General features: G+C 42.2%; 1 long non-coding RNA gene across 3 annotated transcripts in view; it reads right to left on the reverse strand.

Moving 5' to 3' along the window:
- LOC119940126 overlaps positions 1-24,652 on the reverse strand; it is an 85,439-nt gene that overhangs the window by 10,759 nt on the left and 50,028 nt on the right. For all 3 annotated transcript variants that reach the window (XR_005454883.1, XR_005454885.1, XR_005454884.1), the window contains exon 2: positions 14,162-14,271. This is a non-coding gene — a long non-coding RNA (uncharacterized LOC119940126). The remainder of the gene's footprint in view (positions 1-14,161; positions 14,272-24,652) is intronic.

Consider the following 24,652-nt stretch of genomic DNA (forward strand, 5'->3'; position numbering starts at 1 on the left):
TCCTTTCAGCTCCCTTTTTTTGTGGTATTTATTAAGCGCTTACTATGTGCCCAGGCACTGTACTAAGCACTGAGGTAGATACAAGCTAATCAGGTTGGATGAAGAGTAAGATTGAATCACCAGCCTGTGGACACTAACTTAATTCAGTGGGTTCGGATCTCATCTCCCATCTCATCTCTCGACTTGTACTTCCCAAGCGCTTAGTACAGTGCTCTGCACACAGCGCTCAATAAATACGATTGAATGAATGAATGACTCTCTCTGCCCACTGACCTCTTGCTCACACCCCTCCCCTCTGCCTATCCCACCCCTTCCCCATCCAACAGACCACTGCTCTTCCCATCTTCAAGGCTCTTCTGAGACCACAACTCCTCCAGGAGGCCTTCCCTGATTAATTTCTCATCGCCCCACAACTTCCATTTCAGTACTTTCATGCCACATAAAAACATATCTGAACCACTTATGAACATATCTTTATACTCTATTACTTCCTCCTATCTTTAATTTACTTTATTTTCTGTCTCCCCCCAACTAGATTGTAAGATCTTGAAAGATCAATTATTGCGGAAAGATTCATTCATTCAATCAAATTATTGAGCACTTACTGTGTGCAGAGCACTGTACTAAGTGCTTGGAAAGTACAATTCAGCAAGAGAGAGAGAGAGAGAGAGAGAGAGAGAGAGAGAGAGAATCCCTGTCCACACCGGGATTAGGGCAGGTCGTCCAATTCTTTAATGCCCCCCTCCTGACCTTCCCACCCCTCCCAACCCTCCCACCACACGCCCCAATAAGGGCTCTACACCTGTTAATTGACCAGGGCCAACCCAGCTGTTTGGGCTGTAGTGTATCTTTCCCCAATCCAGCAGTTTCAGACCCACAGTACTGTCCAGAGCAAGATTTTTCTGCTGTTTCATCTTATTTATACCACTGGGAAGTTCTGTGTATACATTTCACTGCATTAAAATCAGTTTAGAATGCTTTCATTTCTGTATTCCAAATTTCTGGATTAGGATTTGTGCTAAAAGGATCTATCAATGAAATCCACATGGCACCTTCTTCCCTCCAGGCCTGTCTGACCCTGAATACTAGTCTGCAGGCAAATGAACGTTTCTAAGCCATTACTTTCTTCCGCTCACTATTACTACTCTAGAAAAATCAGAAGCATCCACCTGGCTAAAGCTGTTCCAACACACGAAAGAAGGAGAAAGAAGGTTCCAGTGAAGGCCAGATCATTTCACCCACAGGCTATTGGAGTCTGAGTAGCATTACAAAGGAAACAAGTGCTTGAGGACAGGAACTACCTGAATAAATTCATCCATCAAAGAACAGTGAAGTATTAACCAAATCAATAGCAAAATCAATATTTCTTCTAAGAGTGCTCTGGAGACTGAACTGTCTTGGGTAATGTGAAGAATATTCTTTGCTCTGATATTTTTCTCTCTTCCTTCCACCCTACTATGGCCACCTGAAATCTGAAAATTATCAGTCTCTTCCCTAGAGTGTCACCCGTTTTGTCATTCATACTTGTCTAATTTTTTATGACGGATCTTGGTCACATATCAACAAACTTTACAGGGCATCCCCAAAACCATAGGAGAGTATGATCTAACCATACAGGAAATACACAATTTAAGACATTCTGAGTTTAGACAAATGACACTTATAATGTTTCTAAATGTACAACCCTTTTTTTGGCTTTACAACAATCAGTTTCAACTCTACAATAGTCTACTTTATGGCACAAGCTCAGGAGGTGGAAGCAGTGAGAGTGGGGCAACGGGGAAATGGGAAAACAATTTTCAAAGAATCAGAGGGGAAACAGGGGAGAAAGTTCAAAGATGGTGAGAGGGGATAGGAAAATCCAGGAGGACAGGATGGGACAGGGTTTCCTGAAGCTTGTTTCTAGACTCTAAGCTCATTGTGGGCAGGAAAAGTCAGCTAATTCTGTTGTAGTGTGCTCTCCTAAGTGCTTAGCACAGTGCTCTGCACATATTAAGCAATCAATAAATATGACTGATTATTAGTAGTAGTAATAACTGTGGTATTAAGTGCTTACTATGTGTCGGGTACTGTACTAAGCACTGGAATAGATACCAGCTAATTGGATTGGACACAGTCCCTGTCTCACATAGGGCTCACAGTCTTAAGCCCCATTTTCCAGATGAGGCAACTGAGTAGCGAAGTGACTTGCCCAAGGTCACACAGCTAACAAGTGGTGTAGCCCGAATTAGAACCCAGGTCCTTCTGACTCCTGGGCCCGTGCTCTATCCACTAGGTCAAACTGCTTCTCAGGGATCAGGACTGATCAGGGAGGATCAACCCATCCATTTCTGATGAAGTTGGTTGACCCTATTGTGGAACACTTCTGCCTGAATATAAAAGAATTAATCTATCTCCATTATTTATAACTGACAGAGTATACAACTGGGGGTAAATTTGTTAAATACAGGATAACTGATCTTGGTCTGGAAATAATCCTCCCATTTAAAAGATTTTTCCTATGGTACAACATTTCTTTCAACTCTAGATGTCGTTTTCAATTTTTTCGGTACTAGTTGTGTCATAAATTATAAGATTTCTGTAAATAGAACTCATAACATCGTCAATGGTAGTGATAGAGTGCTTATACAGAAGCAGCGTGGCTCAGTGGAAAAAGCATGGGCTTGGGAGTCAGAGGTCATGGGTTCTAATTCCAGCTCCATCACCTGTCTGCTGTGTGATGTTGGGCAAGTCACTTAACTTCTCTGAGCCTCAGTTACCTCCTCTGTAAAATGGGGATTAAGACTGTGAGCCCCACGTGGGACAACCTGATCACCTTGTATCACCCCCAGCACTTAGAACGGTGCTTTGCACATAGTTAGCGCTTAACAAATGCCATCATTATTATTGTTACTATGTGCACAGTACTGTTCTATGTGCTCGGGAGAGTACAACAGAGCTAGTAGATGCATTCCCTGTCCACGTAACCTTAACTTTAATATTCAATACCTGGTATTTTTTTTGAGGAATTACATTACTGAATTTGGAAAAAATATCTGCAAGTGTTAGATATAAGGAAAGGTCAAAGTTTCAGCAAAGTGGGCTGATTGAGGCAATCAGCCTCATACCTCAAGGCAAGGGCTAACCACTCTAATTTTTATTGGTTTATCAGGAATTGCATTAAATACAGTAATGTTCCCTTGGGGGTTTCCATTTCCAAACAATAAACTTGCAGTCCATCTCAGCACCACTGCCAAGGATATTTGGCCATAAAATCTACATGATTTGCTTTAGCTTTTCATGTCTTTATCAGCAGCCCTCTTCCTAGCCCAACACCCACACAGACATCTTTACCACCCAGATGGGAATTGCTGGTTATGTTGGGAAGGCACTCCCTCAGGGAATGCCTAGAGGAGAACTAACCTGACCTGTTCCTCTCAAGGAGTCTCCTACTTGTTCTCAGAATGATCTAACCCGTAAGTCAGCCTGTGAATCACGTCATCTGAGTCCTGGAATGCAGGTCTGCCCACAGGCTGAAACCTTCACATTCCCAGCCTTAAACAGGAAAAAAGGATTGAGGAAGTGAAAGAGTGAAAAAGAAGAGAGATATTCCTGAAGTTGGGTATGAGCTGGACTTTTGGCTGATGTACATCAAAACCGGCCAACTTGGTCTAGTTTTGAAGACTCACAACTGATTAAAAAAAAAAAACTGCCTGCACCAAACACATACACTTGATTTACTTTTTCACCTGCTTTATGATTGTTTCTAAAAAATAACCATTTCTCTCCATTTGCACTCTTAGTCCCAACTCAGGGAAGCCAGGACTTAGTACAAAGTGCCTGGGTCTGGGAACCAGAAGACTTGGGTTCTAGTTCCATCCACCACTTGTGTGCTATGTGACCTGAAGCAAGTCACTTAGTTTCTCTGAGCCTCAGTTACCTCATCTGTAAAATGTAGATTAAATCCTCCTTCCTCCTCCCTGAGGCTCATTTGGTCTGTGAGCCCCAAGTGGGACAGAGGATATGTCCAACCTGATTATCTTGTATCTATCCCAGTGTTTCATACAGTGCCTGGCACATAGAAAGAGCTTAACAAGTGCTATAAAAAAAAACCCTTCTCCACAAAGTCAGAATTTTCTTTCTGGGTATCTGCTTGTATCCTGGCACTGGGTGAAATCACATGGGACTACTGGTCTCCTTTCAGTTCCCTTTTTTTGTGGTATTTATTAAGCGCTTACTATGTGCCCAGGCACTGTACTAAGCACTGAGGTAGATATATTTGTTGCCAACTTGTACTTCCCAAGCGCTTAGTACAGTGCTCTGCACACAGTAAGCGCTCAATAAATACGATTGATTGATTGATTGATACAAGCTAATCAGGTTGGATGAAGTCCATGTACCACAAAGAGCTCACCGTCTTAATCCCCATTTTACAGATGAGGAACCTGAGGCACAGAGAAGTGAAGTGACGTGCCTAAGATCACACAGCAGACAAGTTCTCCCCCTTCTAGACTGTAAGCCCGCTATTGGGTAGGGACCGTCTGTATATGTTACCAACTTGTACTTCCCAAGCGCTTAGTACAGTGCTCTGCACACAGTAAGCGCTCAATAAATACAACTGAATGAATGAACAAATGAATGAATGAATGAAAGTGGCTGAGTCGACATTAGAACCCAGGTCCTTCTGATTCCCAGGCCTTTCCTCAATCCACTAGGACATGCTGCTTCCTTTCCCCCACCATTCCTAACATTTTTTGAAGTCCAAAGCTCAATTTTCCTGGCCTCTTCAGACCAAAGGACAACTCCACAATGAAAATTAGGTCTTTCCAGTTTGGCCGTGACTACTTCCGGGGTTCTTTGGCATCTAATTTTCACAGCAGTTTCTGCACAGCCACCCTGAACAGCTCCCCTCCCTACGGGACTCCTTTCTTTCTTCCGCCCTCCTTCACAATGAAACGCTTCTCCAGTCGAAGCACCTCGGGGGTGTTGAGAACACACGATTGTACGCTCCTCAACAATTTAACAATTCCAGGAGAAATTGATTTTCTTCAAATGAAGTGCATAAAACCAGGCAGGCATCCAGTCTGTGCAGTCAACAGGCTTCATATGATTAATGTTCTGGCCTGTGCTTATCGAAGCCTAATAGTTGGGGAGTAATAACTTCCACTACTCTCTATTTCCCAGAACAGAAAATGACCCTGCTGCGCTAATTTGTGCCACGATCACTTTCTCGTCCATCAGTTGGCTAGAAAATATTGATGACTTTAGAGTTAGGGTTTTTTAAAATATTTAGCCATATTTCCCATAAGTTAGTTTCCTCGGGCTAAAACAATTATTTAAATCCATACAAATGATGAAAGAAAATATTCCATCATAAAAGACACTGTGAAATTTTAAAAAAGGTCTGATGCTTTAACACAATGGTTTTGAGAACAAAAAATCTACAGACTTTCAGGTGGATTAACCAAAGAAGAAACCCTCTGAGGGGCTACTTGGAAAATTGGGGAGGGGAGGATCCATTCTCTGCCCCTGCTTTCTCTCCCTCCCTTCAGGTTCATGTCTCCTCCTGCCTTCAAAACATCTCCAACTGGATGTCTCCCTGCCATCTAAAACTCAATATGTCCAAGACTGAACTCCTTATCTTCCCTCCCAAACCCTGCCCTCTCTCCCTGACTTTCCCATCACTGTTGACAGCACTACCATCCTTCCCGTCTCACAAGCCCACAACCTTGGTGTCACCCTCGACTCTGCTCTCTCGTTCACCCCTCACATCCAATCCATCACCAAAACCTACAGATCTCACCTCTGCAACATTGCCAAGATCCGCCCTTTCCTCTCCATCCAAACCGCTACCCTGCTGGTTCAATCTCTCATCCTATCCCAACTGGATTACTGCATCAGCCTCCTCTCCGATCTCCCATCCTCCTGTCTCTCCCCACTTCAATCTATACTTCACGCTGCTGCCCGGATCATCTTTGTGCAGAAACGCTCTGGGCATGTTACTCCCCTCCGAAAAAATCTCCAGTGGCTACCAATCAACCTACGCATCAGGCAAAAACTCCTCACTCTCTCTGTGCCTCTCTGTGTCACTGTCCTCTCAAAGCTTCAAGAGGGTAGCTTAGCTGCTTCCACACCAGGCTTCCCTACGTTGTAAATTTTGTGGAGGTGGCATGCTGCTTCCTGCTTCATCCCTTCCGCCAGGTTGGAGTAAGACAGGTTCCAATTGAGGCCCTAGGTATGTCTATTTCTAGAATTTATCTGTAATTTAATATTTATTCATGTTAATGTCTATCTCCCCCTCTAGTCCGCAAGCTCCTTGTGGGCAGGGAATGTGTCTGTTTATTGTTCTATTGTACTCTCCCAAGCGCTTAGTACAGTGCTCTGCACACAGTAAGCGCTCAATAAATATGATTGAATGAATGAATGAATACCAGCTCTGCCACTTGTTTGCTGTGTACCTTTGGGTAAGTCACTTCACATCTCTGTGCCACAATTACCTTATCTGTAAAATGGGGATTAGGAGTGTGAGCCCAGTGTGGGACAGGGACTGTGTATCTACCTTATATTTACCCCAGTGCTTAGTGAAGTGCCTGGCACATAGAAAGCTTTCAAAAAATATCTCTATTATTATTATCATATGCAATACGTGGTGCGAAATGGACAGCAATGAGTTGTTCCTCTTGCTACCTGAATTATTCTCTTTCCATCAGTAGAAAAAAAAAGTGATGAATCACGAGCAAAAACATCACTTTTCCTTTAACCAGTCATCTCATCTTCCATAAGTAAAGCTACACTTCTTCAATAGCCACTTAGGGGGCACGGAACTCTTCCCTTGGGTGAGAAATATGTTAGAGAAAGAAACAATGTGAAGTCTTCCCCTTTGTTGAACTCACCAGTTTTCTATTCAGAAGTCTGCAGGTAATGACTTGAAGGAAGAAGTGATATTACCTACTCTGTTCTGAAGAATTGTGTGGGGAGTAAACAGAAAATGGGAGATCTTTCTTCTTTCTCTGAAGAAAGGCTCTACAGAAATTCAAGGCACCTATTGGGATTTATTACTTTCAAGCCTCTTGTGATCTACAGAAATGCACCCTGCTCTTTCTCTACCCTTTCTCTTTCCTTCCTGGCCATAAATTTGAGTTTCCCACAGTTGGAACCAAGGCCAAAAGGGTTCAATTTTAGGCTCACAAATTGAGCTGCTTACATTCACAAGAATAGTGAACGTGGCATATTGGAAAGAGCATGGGACTTGGATTCTAGTCCTGGTTCTGTTTGCCTTTTGTGTCACCTTGGGCAAGCCGTTTAACCTTTATGGGCCTCAGTTTCCTCATCTGTAAAACAGGGATAAGATACCTTCTCTCCTTTCTTCGTTAGGTGGTGAACCCTGAATGGGACAGTGACCGTGACTGACCCATTTATATCTACTCCAGTGCTTGGCACATAAAAAAAAACTATAATCCTCATCATTATTACTTTACATCTCTGAATATTTGACTCTACCAAGTGTGGAACAAGTATCAGGAAAACAGAAACAAATCACCAAAAGAGCAAAATGATTAGGGCCAAAGTCTAACCTGAAGTTTCTTAATACTTAAGTGATTAACTATGACTCCCAAGCAATCCATCAATAAGGAATCTTATTTATTGAGTACTTGCTGCATACACAGCACTGTACTACGTGCTTGGCAGAATACAACAGAGTTGACATACGTGTTCCCTGTTCACAAGGAGCTTAAAGTCTACAGGCAAATAAAAATGTGCTTCCTAAAAGAGAAGAGAAAGAGGCTCAATGATGGACAGAGAAACTTGCAAAGATTTTAAAATAATAATAATGATGATGATGGCATTTCTTAAGCACTATGTTCCAGGCTCTCTACTAAGAATTGGGGAGGATACAACCAAATCGAGTTGGATACAGTCCCTGTCCCATGTAGGCCTCACAGTCTCAATCACCATTTTACAGATGAGGTGACTGAGGCACAGAGAAGTGTAGTGATTTGCCCAAGGTTGCACAGCAGACAAGTGGTGGAGCCAGGGTTAGAACCCATGACTCTCTGACTCCTAGGCTTATGCTCTAACCACTACTCCATGCTGCTGAAGGGTTGACTGGTTTTCCATATAGATGCAAAGTGGAACAACCTAATAAACATAAAACTCTAATCTGTCAGTCCCAATCTCCACCTGATATGAAAAAGTCTCATCTATGTACATTCAAGGTCATTAGCTCACATTAGTGGTAAATTGGAATTGATTTAAAAACCATTTCCAACATGAGCAAGATCCCAGGGCTACATTACTCCGTCTAAAAGTCTACTCTTAATCCCAGCAATGGGAGAAGTGTGGTTTCAACGGTTCTGGCTCCAGAAAGCTCAGGGTCAGAGTACTTCAAAGTTCCTGCATTTAGCCATTTTTCCTGTAAAAAACTGGAGGTTGGGGTTATTTCTAGATACTTAATTGGTGAGTGGGCTATTTGTATGAAGAGAAAGTTCCCTCTTCCCTGAATCAGAACTTTTCTTTTCCCCTCCAAACTAGCAAATCTTTAGTCCAAGGGTCAGCGACCTTTTTTGCCAAAGACGCAAATATGAAACCTTTGTGCGAAAAGCCGTACTATTTATCCCGCCACCATTTGACACATGACATCACTGCATGTGTTTCATCGTTATGACGTCGTTGCTGCCAGTGGGGATGAGGGATTAACTTGAATAGCGTGACTACAGCCCATTTCAATTTCCATTAGAAAATGACAGATCCATTTAGCACAAATAACAGATTTTTAGCATGTCGGCATAAGTTGCCTTTTGTCAAATAAGATGTGACAAATGGCATTTTTTAAAAAAAGTATTCATCACAGAAAAATCTAATTCAAAATTTACTGTTACACTGTACTCTCCCAAGCACTTAGGACAGTACCCTGCACACAGTAAATGCTCAATAAATACAAGTGACTGAATGAATTTATTTCATTATCCTACATACCTACCATATTTAATAATACAACTGTGTTTTAGTACTTTTTTGATATATTTGTATTGTTTAGATCAATTCTTTGGATCCGGGGAAAGAATGAATGCTCTTAATGTTATTTCCAATATGAAACTGTACTTTTAACAAAACCAATTAAGAGCATTCAAGGGTGTGGGTGTGTTGAAAAGACCCCATGCAGAAATCGACACTCCATTCCACACTGTGTATCTAGAAAGAGCAGCCTTTGCCATACTGATTCACTGCCAACTGCAGTGCCTGCTCTTGTTTTTGAACCTGCCCCTAGCGTCATAGAATCCCCCAAATAATAGATTTTGCTCTTTAAAAGCAAGGACATGTAAAGAAAAGGAATGTTTCAGGTTTTTGAATATTAGAATCCCCCAAATATTATATTTTGTTCTTTTAAAACAAGGACTTTTAAAGAAAAGGAATGTTTCATGTTTTTGAATAATCCCTAAAAAACATTCTCTCTCTTCTAGTGTATGGCCCTGCCTCCATGACTTGGTTGAAATTACTTGACTGACAAATGTCACCCAAATAAAATTTGGGTAATTATTGAATTGCAAGAAATCAGATCTAGCTTGTCTTCCCCTTTCACATTCTCTCCTTATTAGAATTTCTACGTCTATGCCCTCTATATGATATTTTAAATTGTCAGCAGCAGCAGCAGCAGCTATAAATTTCTCTCTGGTTCCTCCACCGTGGCCAGGATTGACCATCTTTCACAAAATACTATCTGGATTACAGATATCCTCCTGCGTACTGGAAAGGTGACTGAATCCAGTGGAACCCTCACTGGCCAAGGTTGTCTGCCTCAACCATTCTGCCGCACCGTAAGTCTATTTCCCTTAACTCTGTCCTCAAAGTATAGAGCCTTTGGGAAGCAATGTAGCCTAGTGGAAAGAGTATGGGCCTGGAGTTCTAATCTCAGGTCTACCACCTGCCTGCTCTGTGTCCTTGGGCAAGTCATTTAACTTTTCGGTGCCTCTGTTGCCTCATCCGGAAAATGAGGATTGAGACTGTGGGCCCCATAGTAATAATAATAATAATTATGGTATTTGTTAAGCGCTGTGTGCCATGCACTGTTCTAAGTGCTGGGGTAGATACAAGGTAATCAGGTTGTCCCAAGTGGGACTCAGAGATGAGGTACAGATGAGGTACCTGAGGCACAGAGAAGTTAAGCACTCTGCCCAAGATCACACAGCACACATGCGGCAGATCCGGGATTACCCAAACTGAGCACCCTCCTCCCAGATTGAGCCCCCTCCTTCCTCTCCCCATCCCCCCCCGCCTTACCTCCTTCCCCTCCCCACAGCATATGTATGTATGTTTGTACATATTCATTACTCTATTTATTTTATTTGTACCTATGTATTCTATTTATTTTATTAATATGTTTTGTTTTGTTGTCTGTCTCCCCCTTCTAGACTGTGAGCCCGCTGTTGGGTAGGGACCGTCTCCATATGTTGCCAACTTGTACTTCCCAAGCTCTTAGTACAGTGCTCTGCACACAGTAAGTGCTCAATAAATACTATTGAATGAATGAATAAATATGATTGAATGAATGAATGATTAGAATCCATGTCCTCTGATTCCCAAACCTCTGTTCTTTCCACTAAGCCACGCTGCTTCCCATAAGCCATGGACTGTGCCCAATCTGATTAGCTTGACTAATCCCTCAGTGCTTAGTATAATGCCTGCCACATAGTAAGCTCTTAACAAATACCATAAAAAGGGGCCAGGTAATAATAATAATTATTATTATATTATTATTATTATTGTGGTATTTGTTAAGCATTTACTATGTGCCAAGCCCTGTATGAAGTGCTGGGTTGGGTACAAGCAAATCAGGTTGGACACAACACATTCCCTGTCCCACGTGGGGCTCACAGTCTCAATCCCCATTTTCCAGATGAGGTAACTGAAGCCCAGAGAAGTGAAGTGACTTGTCCAAGGTCACTCAGCAGACATGTGGTAGAGCAGGGATTAGAACCCACAACCTTCTGACTTCCAGAAGTCTGACTTCGAGAAGAAGCGTGGCTCACTGAAAAGAGCACGGGCTTGGGAGTCATAGGTCATGGGTTCTAATCCTGGCTCCACCAATTGTCATCTGTGTGACTTTGGGCAAGTCACTCAACTTCTCTTTGCCTCAATTCCCTCATCTGTGAAATGGGGATTAAGACTGTGAGCCCCACATGGGATAACCTTGATTACCTTGTAACCCCCCAGCGCTTAGACCAGTGCTTGGCATATAGTAAGCACTTAACAAATACCAACATTATTATTATTATTCCAGGTCTGGGGTCTATCCACTATGCCATGCTGCTTCTCTGAGGCAACCTTCTTATGGATTTGGATAACAATTTAGTCACACCTCCACCAACTCCAGGCAAAATTATCACCTTAACCTTGTTTTTATATGTTCTATATTCAAGTCTGCTTCCTCTCCTCTCTAGCCTCTTCTCTTGACAGGGAAGATTACTTACAGTTCATTCTCGCCGTCTCTATATTCCTCTTTACGTCTTAAATTTTAATCGCACCACTGTCTTTTTCGGAATCGATCCTCTCTGCTCGTCATTCCCCCTTTTTGAATGGAGGAATGTGGTGAACCTCCCTAAATAAGAAGCTTTAAATCTTTCCCTGGCAAAACTCTTCTGATGTAATGCTGCCAAAGATTAGCACCACCTATGAGCATCTCAACCCTGACATTGATATGACAATCACTGTTTATTCAGTCCTATTTTCCTCTCGTAATAATAATAATAATAACAATGATAATAATGTGTTAAGCTCTTACTATGTTCCAGGCAGTATACTAAGCACTGGGGTAGATACAAGGTAATTGGGTGGGACACAGTCCCTGTCCCACATAGGGTTTCAAAGTCTTAAACCCCATTTTACAGATGAGGTAACTGAGGCACAGAGAAGTTAAGTGACTTGCCGAAGGTCACACAGCAGACAAGTGGAAGAGACGGGATTACAACCCATGTCTTCTGACTCCCAAACCCGTTCTCTTTCCACTGAGCCATGCTGCTTCTCCAATAACATGTCTACCAACTCTTATCTTGTTCACACCCAAGTGCTTAGGACAGTGCTCTGCACGCAGTATGTGTTCAATAAATTTGATTGAATGAAATTACGAGTCATAACATCAGGAAAGCCAGTTAACTGTGAAAAGCACTGTATCTGGTTTTTAGAATTAACACTTCTATTCTGTGTGCAGCTGAAATTCTGAAATAATGTAAAATGAGCATGAAATATAATTACTTTCAGTATATCTGAATTATATTTGAATTATTTATAATTATTGCTTACTGAGCATCATCAAAAATGCTATGTGCCCTGCCCAACATCAAAGAAGATGTGCTGCTTGCCTCGTGGTGCCTAACAGTCTAACAGAGAGACAGGGAAGATATTAAAATAATATTAAATATTAAAATGAAGAAAATTCTCCCAGATAGCATATGATTATGTGGATTGCATCTGTCATCTTGGATCAAATCAGAGGAGCGCATAATCCAAAGCTTACTGAACACTGCAAAGCCATGTGGTAGCCAAGATTACAATTTTTCTTTTGAATTTGTGGAACTTTCCATTGATTCTGTGATTTTGCTCCACTGGTACATTAAAAAGTCTCCTCAACAGAGTCTCCTCTGTTTCTGTTTATGTATCTCAATGGGCCCTCCAGGAAAGGGAGGTGTGCATCAATGGGCCCTCCAGGAAAGGGAGGTGTGCATCAATGGGCCCTCCAGGAAAGGGAGATGTGCATCAATGAGTTAAAATCTCCAAATGGTGTAGAACAAATCATACAACAAATTACTGAAAATAAAGCACCTGAAGGTAGGTAGTTCACAAAACTCCGTTTAGCCAACAAAAATTCAATTTAGACAAAGCCGGTAACAAATTGTTCCCTAACCCTAAACACTGACTCTATGCCCTCACATCATCCATGAAATACCACTGATTGACTGACTGATTCAGCCCTGGACCCATCTCTTAGGTCAGCCTTCCCCTTCACCTTAGATTGGGAGTCCCATGTGGGACCAGGATTGTGTATGAACTGATTATTCTGTAACCATCCCAGGGTTTAGCACAATGCCTGGCACGTAGCACATAAATGCCACAATTGTTATAACCTTCAGCCTGGGATTCTCCACTGAGTCAACAAAGGAAACCATCTGGCTAACTGGCTCATTGCTCATTAAGGTAACTAAGTCTGTGAGATGGCAAGGTCAGATGAAGACCTCCTAGTTCACCTCTCTACTCTCCTACAACCCAGCCAGCACACTTCACACCTCTAATGCTAATCTTCTCACTGAACCTGGTCTTTCTCGCCACCAACCCCTCACCTACGTCCTGCCTCTGGCCTGGAACGCTCTCCCTCCTCATATCTAACAGACTATTACTCTCTACTCATTCAAAGCCTTATTGAAGGCACATCTCTCCAAGAGGCCTTCCCTAAGTCCTCCTTTCCTCTTCTCCTACTCCCTTCCGTGTTGCCCAGACTTGCTCCTTTTATTCATCCCCGCGCCCCCAAGCCCAACAGCACTTATGTACAGATCTGTGATTTATTTATTTATATTATTGTCTATCTCCCCCTGTAGACTGTAAGCTCATTGTGGGCAGGGAATGTGCCTGTTACATGGTTATTTTGTAGTCTCCCAAGCACTTAGTACAGTGCTGTGCACACAGTAAGTGCTCAGGAAATACGACTGACTGATGTACTGAAGAAAGGGAGCTGGGAGATGGGTAGGGCTGTCCCTTCAACAGGTAGAATTGGGCCAGTTGCTGAATCTGTGAGAGGGGGTGGTGGGTCAAAGTTCCTATATGGGCCAGAAAAGACAAGAGTGATGGGGCAGAAAGAGAGAAGGGAGTTCAGAGGAGGAAATTTCAAAGGTTGGTGGGTGGAAAAGTGGGGAAAATGGAAGATGGATTGATTCATGAGAGAGAAGAGGCTGCAAAAGAATCTTTGGTGGACGTCAGTGACATTTTGGAATTCTAGAAACTCCTACTGGATATGAGATTAGGAGATCCACAGCACCAAGGACTTTACTTCCTGGATTACTTTCTCATTATTCTCTCTGTCTTATCATTGAGTTTTCTAAAAATTATGGTCATTCAGGAACTGCCATAGAAACCCACTTCTTCTGTAATGTGGTCAGGGGGAGACCTTGAGGAAAACTTGTTTCACAGCACTCACCCAGTGTCCCGTGCCCATGCACACCTGTTCCGCTGACTCCGCCTCGGGCTGTCTCCAAACTGCTGAGAGTTTTCGGAAGAACGATCCCTGATTCCTTTGTCTTGTTCTACCTAAAACACACAGAAAAAGCAGAGGAAAGTGTGTAGGTGAATTTTGGTATTCTCCCCCATTGTTTGTAACTTCTTTCCTGTTTCCTAAATGCCTGTCCCCGCCATCTTAGATTGTGAGTCCCCTTGTAGGACAGGATCAGGTCGTACTGATCACCTTGTATTCATCAGACCTATCTTGTATCGACCCCAGTGCTTACTACAGTGTTCGCCACATAGCACGGAATGCCACAGTTGCTATTGTTATTATCCCAGCACTTTGCAAAGTGATGATGGCACTTTAAATCAATCAACGAAGCATTCAATCCAAAAAGACTGGCTCACAATTTATTTCAGAAAACAGAGCTATGGTTGAGCTTAAATCCCATTTCTGACCCATAAATGGAGAAGGGATCTGGGTATTCTCTTTTCTTTCAGCAGCGGGAACCTGCCATGAACAATGGCCTTTCCTGCTCAGCTCAGAGTCCAACACTGCAGTAGAAGCAGGGGAAACCCGGCTTCCTTTCTGACTCAGAGTGGTATCTGGATCATCCCAACACGACTCAGCCTTGTTCTCACGCCAAAGCAGTCCATACATCCAGCAGGAAGCAGATTCACTGGGAAGCAACACGGCTTAGTGGATTAGAGCACGGGCCTAGGAATCAGAAGGATGTGTGTTCTAACCCTGCTCTGCCACTTGTTTGCTATGTGACCTTGGGCAAGTCACTTCACTGTGCCCCAGTTATCTCAATTTAAAACACGGATTAAGACTGTGAGCCTCATGTGGGACAGGAACTTTGTCCAACCCGATAATCTTGTATCACCCCAGCGCTTAGAACAGTTCTGGACACATAGTAAGTACTTAACGAATACCATCATCATCATCATTATTATTATTAGTATTGGAGCCTGCTTCAAAACCTGACTTTGGTGATAAGGGAGGACAATTATCTGGGGAGGAGATCATTTAGCTCATCTTTAGTAAACTATAATCAATCAATCATATTTATAGAGTGCTTATTGCGTGCAGAACATTGTACTAAGAGTTGGCAGAGACGTTCCCTGCCCACAATAAGCTTAAAGTCTAGAGGGGGGAGACAGACATTAATCAAAAATAAATTACAAATATTAACATAAATGCTGTACATAGTGTCACAACCACACCTAAAATTTGGCACTCCCAACACCCACCAATCACATGGTTACGGGATTTACTGGATAAAGAGCCCTCTCCCACACAGTTTACAACTTATCGATCAGCGTGGCTTAGTGGAAAGAGCATGGGCTTGGGAGTTGGAGGTCGTGGGTTCTAATCCCACCCCTGCCACTTGTCTGCTGTGTGACTTTGGGCATGTCACTTAACTCCTCTGTGCCTGTTACCCCATCTGTAAAATGGGGATTAAGACTGTGAACCCCATGTGGAACAATCTGATTACTGTGTACCTACCCCAGTGCTTAGAGCAGTGCTTGGCACATAGTAAGCACTTAACAAATATCATAATTATTACTATTATTATTCTATGTGCAGAACATGTAGACATAATACCTGCCCTCAAGGAGTTTATAATCTTGAGGAAGAAAAACATTAAGATAAAACACTGAAACACGGATAAAACAATGAAAGCACTGTCAGGGGAAGCAACCGAGTGTAAGGCTATGTGCATGATTTCTGTGGGGGATTGGAGGGAAAGTGAGTACCTCGTGCTTATACATAGGCCAATGAACTTGGTACAGGTGTAGTGATTGTGGACAGGCCAATTAGAATCAATTGCAAGGGGTGTGCCACCTCTTTTTTATTATGGTATTTGTTAAGTGCTTACTACGGGCCAGGTACAAACTAATCAGGTTGGACACAGTCCCTGCCTCACATGGGGCTCACATTCTTAATCCACATGTTACAGATGAGGCAACTGGGGCACAGAAGTGAAGCAACTTGCCCAAGTCACACAGCAGACAAGTGGCAGAGCCTGGATTAAAACCCAGATCCTTCTGACTCTATCCATTAGCCCACACTGCTTCTCTATCTCCTTGCCAGATTTCACACAGTCCTGGAAGATACGGTAACTTCACCCATATCTGAAATCATCTGGAATATCTGCTCTCCAGACATGGAACAGTTAACTGTTTTTATGGCCCAGAAACCTTAGCCAGTAGGCTCACTTAAAAATTCCAAACACTAACTACGGGACTAACTGAAAATGTTCTTCAGTTTTTTCAAATTAATTACTAAATCAACAGCTATTTTTCATCATGATGTACATTTGCGTTCAGGCTTGTGCACTGTGGGACCAGTTTATTGGCAGATGTCAAATGACATGAAAGAATCTAAGGACAAACGGCTAATCATGAATCTGCAGGAATGAACAGAAATAAAATTGCAGTGCCATCTTCAGGAGGCTAGAAATCCTTCTTCAGACAGTACAACACCAACCCCGTATAGTGTGGAAGTGGGAGAATTACTTGAAGATACATGTGCTTCACATTTTATAAAGATGACAAATAAATTGCCACTGTTTTGAGAGAGAAGTTAAGTCCGACCCAGTATGGCATTTCTTGTGTTATTAGTTTTTTCTTGTCAGATATTCATTAAGAACAGTCCAAGCAGCTGTGAAATTGAGAAGTGACATCACATCTGGTTTCGGGATTACTAAATCATCTGAATTTTGCTCTCCCTGCTTGTGGAGTCAACTGGAACCCTTGAATAAGTGAACATACTGCTTCTTCTACAACATGCTTCTTCTTGACTTTCTAGCTCCTATTTGTGAGATCTCAACTCTTAGCTCTCCAGATTCTGGAATCCCAATCTTTACAATACTAATCTCTTTGAGAAATAGCCTGACCTACTGCAATAAGCACAGGCATTCTAATCCCAGTTCTGCCACTTGCTTGCCATGCGGACATAGGTTAGCCATACAATAGCTCTGTGCCTAAGTTCCCTCACCTCCAAAATGGAGATTTAATATCTAATTTCCCTCCTACTTAGATTGATCACCTCATGTGTGACAGGGACACTTTTTATCTAGTATCTACTCCAGCACTGAGTACAATAATAATAATAATACTGTAATTATGGTATTTGTTAACTACTTACTATGTGCAAAGCACTGTAGCACTAGGGTTAGAATCTAATGGAAGGTGTGTGCCACCTCTTTTTCTTTTTCCAATCAATTAGGTGTTGCATATGGAACTCCAGGTAAAGTCACACCAGAGTTTTATAGAGGAACAAAATTTTCCTTTTTTGGTTTGCTTTCTCTTCCTTTCCAGGTAATATCCAGATCTTGGTTGGTTTTTTCAGGTGTACACTGGCCTGAGAACTAGTAAACAGTCAACATGACTCCAAGATCTAAATGAGAGCAAATCTAAGGTAATACCCCTTGGGAAGAGTGATTCAAATGGCAACTACATGATGAGGGGTTCAGGGTACAGAACTTGACCATTATTTTAGTTTTCAGACTACTTAAAGTTAAAGTTAGCTGTTGAGGACCACAACACAAAATATTTGGTGGGGGGCGGGGGGTGGTTATGATACCTCTCAATAAAATGGTCGAAGTTATTGTAAAAGAGTCCTTTGTGTCTCGAAATATGCCAATACATTTAGTTCAGTCTTACCCGTGTGCAATGTTGACATTCTACATTTTATTTTTGCTGGACTTAGTGCTTGGCCTGACAGAATCAGCTGAAGGAACAGAGTCTCTTGAGGAGTTGGGAGACATGGACTGAATGTTTTTGTTAATAAGCAATCTGTACAGAAGAGTGAAGTATGGATTGGAGTGGGGAGAGACGGGAGGCCTGGAGTTCAGCAAGGAGACAAATGCAGTAGTCAAGGCAGGATAAGATAAGTGCTTGGATTGGCATGGTAACAGTATGGACCTCTTTTAGCCCATTCACCTAAAATACCATGGGTATGTTATGAGAGAGGTGTGGAAACATAACTAATGCTAATGAACCTTTCAGAGAAAGAGTGCCTGTCACGTTTAACTACACTGGTTGCAACACATAGGTCAGTCGCACGATGTAACTGCACACAAAATGGCTGAATGTGAACATATTCATTCTGGCACAACATGGTTCCACCGGCTTTCTTAATCTGTCACTGTCAAAGGGCAATGTGGAAAACGTGTTGGACTGGGAGTCAGAAGACCTGGGTTCAAGTTCCAGCTTCATTACAAGCCCACTGGGTGATCTTGGGCAAATCATTTAACTGCTTAAATTAAGAAGCAGCTTGGCTTAGTGGATAGAGCAAGGGTCTGGGAATCAAAAGGACCTGAGTTCTAATTCCAGCGCCGCCACGTGTCTGGTGTGTGACCATGGGTAAGTCACAACTTCTCTGTGCCTCAGTTACCTTATCTGTAAAAAATGAGGATTAAGAGTGTGAGCTCAATGTGAGACAGGGACTGTGTCGAACCAGATTAACTTGTATCTGCCCCAGCTCTTAAAATAATAATAATAGTAATAGTAATAATAATAATAATGGTATTTGTTAAGCACTTATGTTCCAAGCACTGTTCTAAGCACATGGTGGGGGGCGGGGGGGGGGGGGATACAAGGTAATCAGGTTGTCCCATGTGGGGCTCAGTCCTAATCCCCATTTTACAGATGAAGGAACTGAGGCACAGAGAAGTTAAGTGACTTGCCCAATGTCACAGCTGACAAGTGGCAGAGCCAGGATTAGAACCCATTAGAACTCCCAAGCCCATGCTCTTTCCATTGAGCCACGCTGTTTCTCTAGTGCTTGGCACATAGTAAGTGCTTAGCAAGTACCAAAATAATTTTTATTATTACTTTTAAACATATCCAAAACTGAACAACTCATCTTCTCAAGCAAACCCTGTACTTCCCCTGTCTTTCCCATCACTGTAGACAATACCACAATCCACCCTATCTCACAAGCTTGTAACCTTGGCATTGTCCTCAACTCATCTCTCTCATTCTACCCACATATTCGATCTGTCACCAAATCTTGTTGGTTCTACCTTTATGACTGCTAAAATCTGCCCTTTCATCTCTATCCAAACTGCTACTATGCCAATCCAAGCACTTACCTTATCCTGCCTTGATTACTGCATCTGCCTCCTTGCTGAACACCAGGCCTCCTGTCTCTCCCCACTCCAATCCATACTTCACTCTTCTGTACAGATAGTTTATTAACAAAAACATTCAGTTCATGTCTCCCTGCTCCTCAAGACCCTCCAGTGGTTGCCCCTCCACCTCCACATCAAACAGAAACTTCTTACCATTGACTTTAAGGCAATCAGCTCACTTCACTGATTTCAGAAGCAGTGTGTCAGTGGAAAGAGCACGGGCTTGGGAGTCGGAGGACAAAGGTTCTAATCCCGGCTCCACCGTTTGTTTGTTGTGTGGCCTTGGGCAAACCACTTCCCTTCTCTGGGCCTCAGTTACCTCATCTGGAAAATGGGGATTAAGATGGTGAGCCCCACTTGGGACAACCTGATTACCCTGTATCTATCCCAGTGCTTAGAACAGTGCTCGGCACATACTAAACACTTAAATACCATAATAATAATTTCCTGCTCCAGCCCAGCCCGCACACTCCACTCCTCTAGCACCAGCTAACTCACTGTGCCCCAATCTCATCTATCTTGCCTCCAACCTCTTTACCACATCTTCCACTTACCCTGGAACTCCCTCCCTGTCCCATATATGCCAGACCACCACTCTCTCCACCCTCAAAAGCATTACTACGGTCACATTTCCTCCAAGAGTCCTTCCCCAATTAAGCCCTCTTTTCCCCAGCTCGCTCTCCCTTCTGCTTCATCTGTGCACTTGCTTCTGTGACCTTTGGACACTGGATATTTGCCCCACCCCCAACCCCACAGCACTTGTGTAAATATCTTTAAGTTATTACAGATTACTTATTCATATTAATGTCTGTCTCCTCCTATGGACTGTAAGCTTATTATGGGCAGGGAACATGTCTGCTAATTCTACTGCACTGCACTCTCCCAAGCACTCAGTACAGTGCTCTACACATAGTAAGTGCTCGATAAATACCACTGATTCATTTATTCTCTGGGCCTCTACTTCCTCATCTATAAAATGGGGAGAAGGCTGATTACAAGCTCCATGAGGGACAGGTACTGCATTAGAGCACAAAGCCCAGCATGTACCCCAACATTAAGCACATAGTAAGAACATCTCTCAGATGGAGAGAAAAGGCGGCTAACTGCAAAATGAACACCTACTTTTTCAAGTTTGGTTTTTCCACATTTTATTGTAAAGTTAAACTTTAAAAAAAAAACAGGCACTTGGCTTTTTAAATTAATCAGTCGTATTTGTTGAGCGCTTACTGTGTGCAAAGTACTGTACTAAGAGCTTGGGAGAATACATGACAGACACATTCCCCATCCACAGTAGTTTACAGTAAGAGAGGTAAGGTTCTAGGCCTTTACCTTTTTGCACAGCCTGGCCTAGTCCGTTAAATGTTTTAAAACACATACAATTATGAAATTTAACTTTCAACTAATCCAGAGAGATTGAGATAAATTTAGCATACACAAAATAGTTCTGAAAAATAGTGCTAATGAATTTCATCTCAATGGGATGAAGTATTTGCTTCACAGTAACTAAATTCTAATAACCTCCTATAAATAACCCCAAATTGTTTGAAAAAGTCCTACTCAACCACAAAAGCATAGCAAAGAAGCATGTAAAAAAAAATAATTTTTAAAAAAGGGCTTCCGTTCCTCTGCAAAAATAGGAGGAAATTCACCCTTTGGGTTAAATCCCATTTCTTTAACTGAACTCAAAGGGCTGTGAATTTCTGAGTCTAAATAAGGAATTAAAACCTTTGTTCTCTTTTCACTTACTATTTTCACCTCTTCTATTGTGATGACTGCTGGATTTTAATATTATACTAGTTACATGTTCCCACCCTCGTCTACTTAAGTCCCCAAGGCAAATTCAAAGTGCACCTAATACACAGATTTTAATGAAAATGAGCTAAACTCAAAAATAATTCAAGCACATATAAAACGCCTTCTATTCTCCTATCCATTTTACACCAAAATCCTGCAGCTGCCAGATCGGTAATGCTGACAAAGATGGAGAACAGATGGGCAACGACTAAAAGACTAAGAGACAATTCCATGACTCTACGAAACAATATGCAACACCGATTCTCCCAGCATCGAAGCTATAACTCCCTCAACAAAGGGTTGGGACACGTGAGGAGAATGAATAACTGCCGGATAACCGACAGCTGCTGTATGGTGAGCTGAAACTGGGAAGCCAAAAACAAGTCAGAGGAAAAATTTTAAGGATCCAAGTCTCAATCTTGCATCCCTGCTGAAAACTGGCCAAATAAAGCCAGTTTGGTAAAATGCAATCAAGGAGCTTTCAAAGGATCAAGAGATGAGGAGGCAAAAGTGAAAAGTACCAGGCACTGTAATAACAAGGGACAATTTTTTGTACGCAGGATGCGGCAGAAACTGTGGGTCTCTCATTGGTCTTTTCAGTCATGCATGTACATGAATTTCATTGTCAGAGGTGTCTTCTTCAAGAACAAAAAATAGCAATATAAATACTGCCATAGACATCTTGGATCTCCATATTTATTCATTCATTCATATTTATTGAACAAGTACTGTGTGCAGGGCACTGTACTAAGCGCTTTTTATCCAGTCATGACAATAGGTGATCCTGAACCATCCACCCCCTCTCACTTAGTCTCCTGTGGCCAACAGCAGGAGGTTGCAAAATGGTTGCCCGAGATATGGAGACGGTCAAAAGTCAGAAATTCCCTGCCTCTCACAAACACAACTGTGCGCTTACCCATTTCTTAGGCTATTATTGAATATGGAACCCTCATTCACCCCTTGCCTGCCGTGTGACCTTGGGCAAATCCTTGACTCAGTGTTCTCCTTTGTTCTCCCTTCCCCTTAGACTGTAAGCCTTGTATGGGGCAGGAACTGTATCTGCTCTGATTACATTGTACCTTCCCCAGCCCGTGACATGTATTAAGTGCTTAATAAATACCAGTATCATTATTATCATAATTATATTTAGATGTGAATGAAAGGAACATTATCGAGAGATGGAAAGAAGAACTTGAGAACTAAATAAAATAATAATTATGGCATTTGTTAAGAGCTTATTATGTGCTAAGCACTGATCTAAGCACTGGGGTAGATACAAGGTAATCAGGTTGACCCACGTGGGGCTCACACTCTTAATTCCCATTTTACAGATGAGGTAACAGGCACAGAGAAGTGAAGTGACTTACCCAAGGCCACCCAGCAGGCAAGTGGTGGAGCCAGGATTAGGATGCAAGACCTTTTGGCTCCCAGGCCCGAGTGCTAGCCACTAGGCCATGCTACTTCCCCAAATGTTTATGACCTAGGACCATAAACAACGTCTAGATGCTATGTCACAGAAGCAGAGAGAGATCATGAAGAAATAGAACAAAGAAGAAACCCTTGGGCATGTCCCACAGGGGGTTGAAGGGCTTGGAAAAAGGGACTGAGAGTTAGGAAATCTGGGTTCTATTACCAGCTATGCCACTGGCCTATTGTGTGACCTTAGACAACTCACTTAACTTCTCCAGACTTTGTTTTCCTCATCTGTAAAATGGGAAGAAAACTGGGAGTCCATTATCATCGGCATCATCAATAATGGCATTTATTGAGCATTTACTATGTGTTTGGGAGAGTATAAGCCAAAAGAGTTGACAGACATGTTCCCTGCCTATACTGAGCTTAGAGTCTACAGGGGGAGACAGACATTAATATAAACAAATAATTTATAATATACAATTTATAGATATGTACGTAAGCACTGTGGGGTTGAGGGTGGACAAATACCAAATGCCCATTTGGAACAGGGCTTGTGTCTGATCTCACACCCTTGTGTCTAACTCAATATCTAACACCAAGTAGGCAATTAATAAATGACATCATTATTATAGACTCAGCTTCAATTCTCCTTTGGAGCTTCGTTTGAGATATCCTCTTGGCATCTATTTGAATGCTGAGTACCTTGCTATGCTCTAAATAAAAGCTCAATAAATATCAATGATTGATTTATTTGATCCACTCTCCTCACATGTCCTTCCCCACGAAGTTGTTATGTGATGAGTACTGTATTGAACTTGGTGGTCAGACTGTGATCCAAGACTGTGCTGTGAACCTTTTTTTTTTTTAAAAAAAAGTATTTCTTAAGCTCTTACTATGTACCAGGCACACTATTCAGCGCTGGGGTAGATACAACCTAATCATGCTGGACGCAGTCTCTGCCCCACATGGAGCTCACAGAGATAATCAAGGTACAGAGAAGTAAAGTGGTTTGCCCAAGGTCACAGAGCAGACCTGCGGTAAAGCCGGCATTAAAACCCAGATGCTCCGATTCCCAGGCCCATGCTCTTTCCACTAGATCACACTCAACTTGCCTTGTTACACTTAATTATTCATGCTACATAGTCGATCACCAGAATTATTTATTTTTAAGCAGGAATGCTTTCCTCCAAAGTAACGATCAAGTGTGTTGTAAATACCTGCATCAAATTAAATTATGCCTCCAGCAGCAAAATGGAGTTATTGGTCCACGATCCAGTCCACATCACTATCACTGAAAGTTCCCATTGGACAATATTTCTGAAAGCTTTGGGCCATCCTGTATGAAATGCTTCATTCATGAAATCAGAAAAATAAAGCATTTCCCACATTTATTATTAATAATGATAACTGTGGTATTTAAGTGCTTACTACATGCCGTTAAAATGTGGTGGTTTTAGTTATTAAAAGTCACACAAAGTGATTGCTCAATATATCTGTAATTTATTTATTTACATTAATGCCTGTATCCCCCCCCACCCCCACCAAGACTGTAAGCTCACTGTGGGCAGGGAATGTGTCTGCTTATTGTTATAACGAACTCTCCCAAGTGCTTAGTACAGTGTTCTGAATAAAGTTAGCACTCAAATAAGATAGACAATAAATACGATCGGCTGACTGAAAATACTGTCTTCTGGATTTTTGAGGGTGTGGTGCCATCATTTTGGCACATGCAACAACACAACCAGTGTTCAGATAATGAAATGGGGCATGCTGAAGAACAGAGAGTAAACAAACTCTTTAAAGGCACATAGTGAAGCACAGTTCCAAACAATGTGATTAGAATGATCTCCTCTTTGTGGGCAGGGAACTACTCTTTTGTACTGTAATAATACTAATAATTGTAGTATTTGTTAAGTGCCAAGCACTGTACTAAGTGCTGGGGTAGACACAAGATAATCTGGTCCCACACAGGGCTCACAGAGCAAGTAGGAGGGAGAACAAGTATTGAATCCCCATTTTGCAGTTGAGAGAACCGAGGCACAGAGAAGTTAAGTGACTTGCCCAAGATCAATCCGACAGGTAAGTTGCAGAGTCAGAATTAGAACTCGGGGCTT

This window comes from Tachyglossus aculeatus, chromosome 18, assembly GCF_015852505.1.
Source record: "Tachyglossus aculeatus isolate mTacAcu1 chromosome 18, mTacAcu1.pri, whole genome shotgun sequence".
NCBI lineage: Eukaryota > Metazoa > Chordata > Mammalia > Monotremata > Tachyglossidae > Tachyglossus > Tachyglossus aculeatus.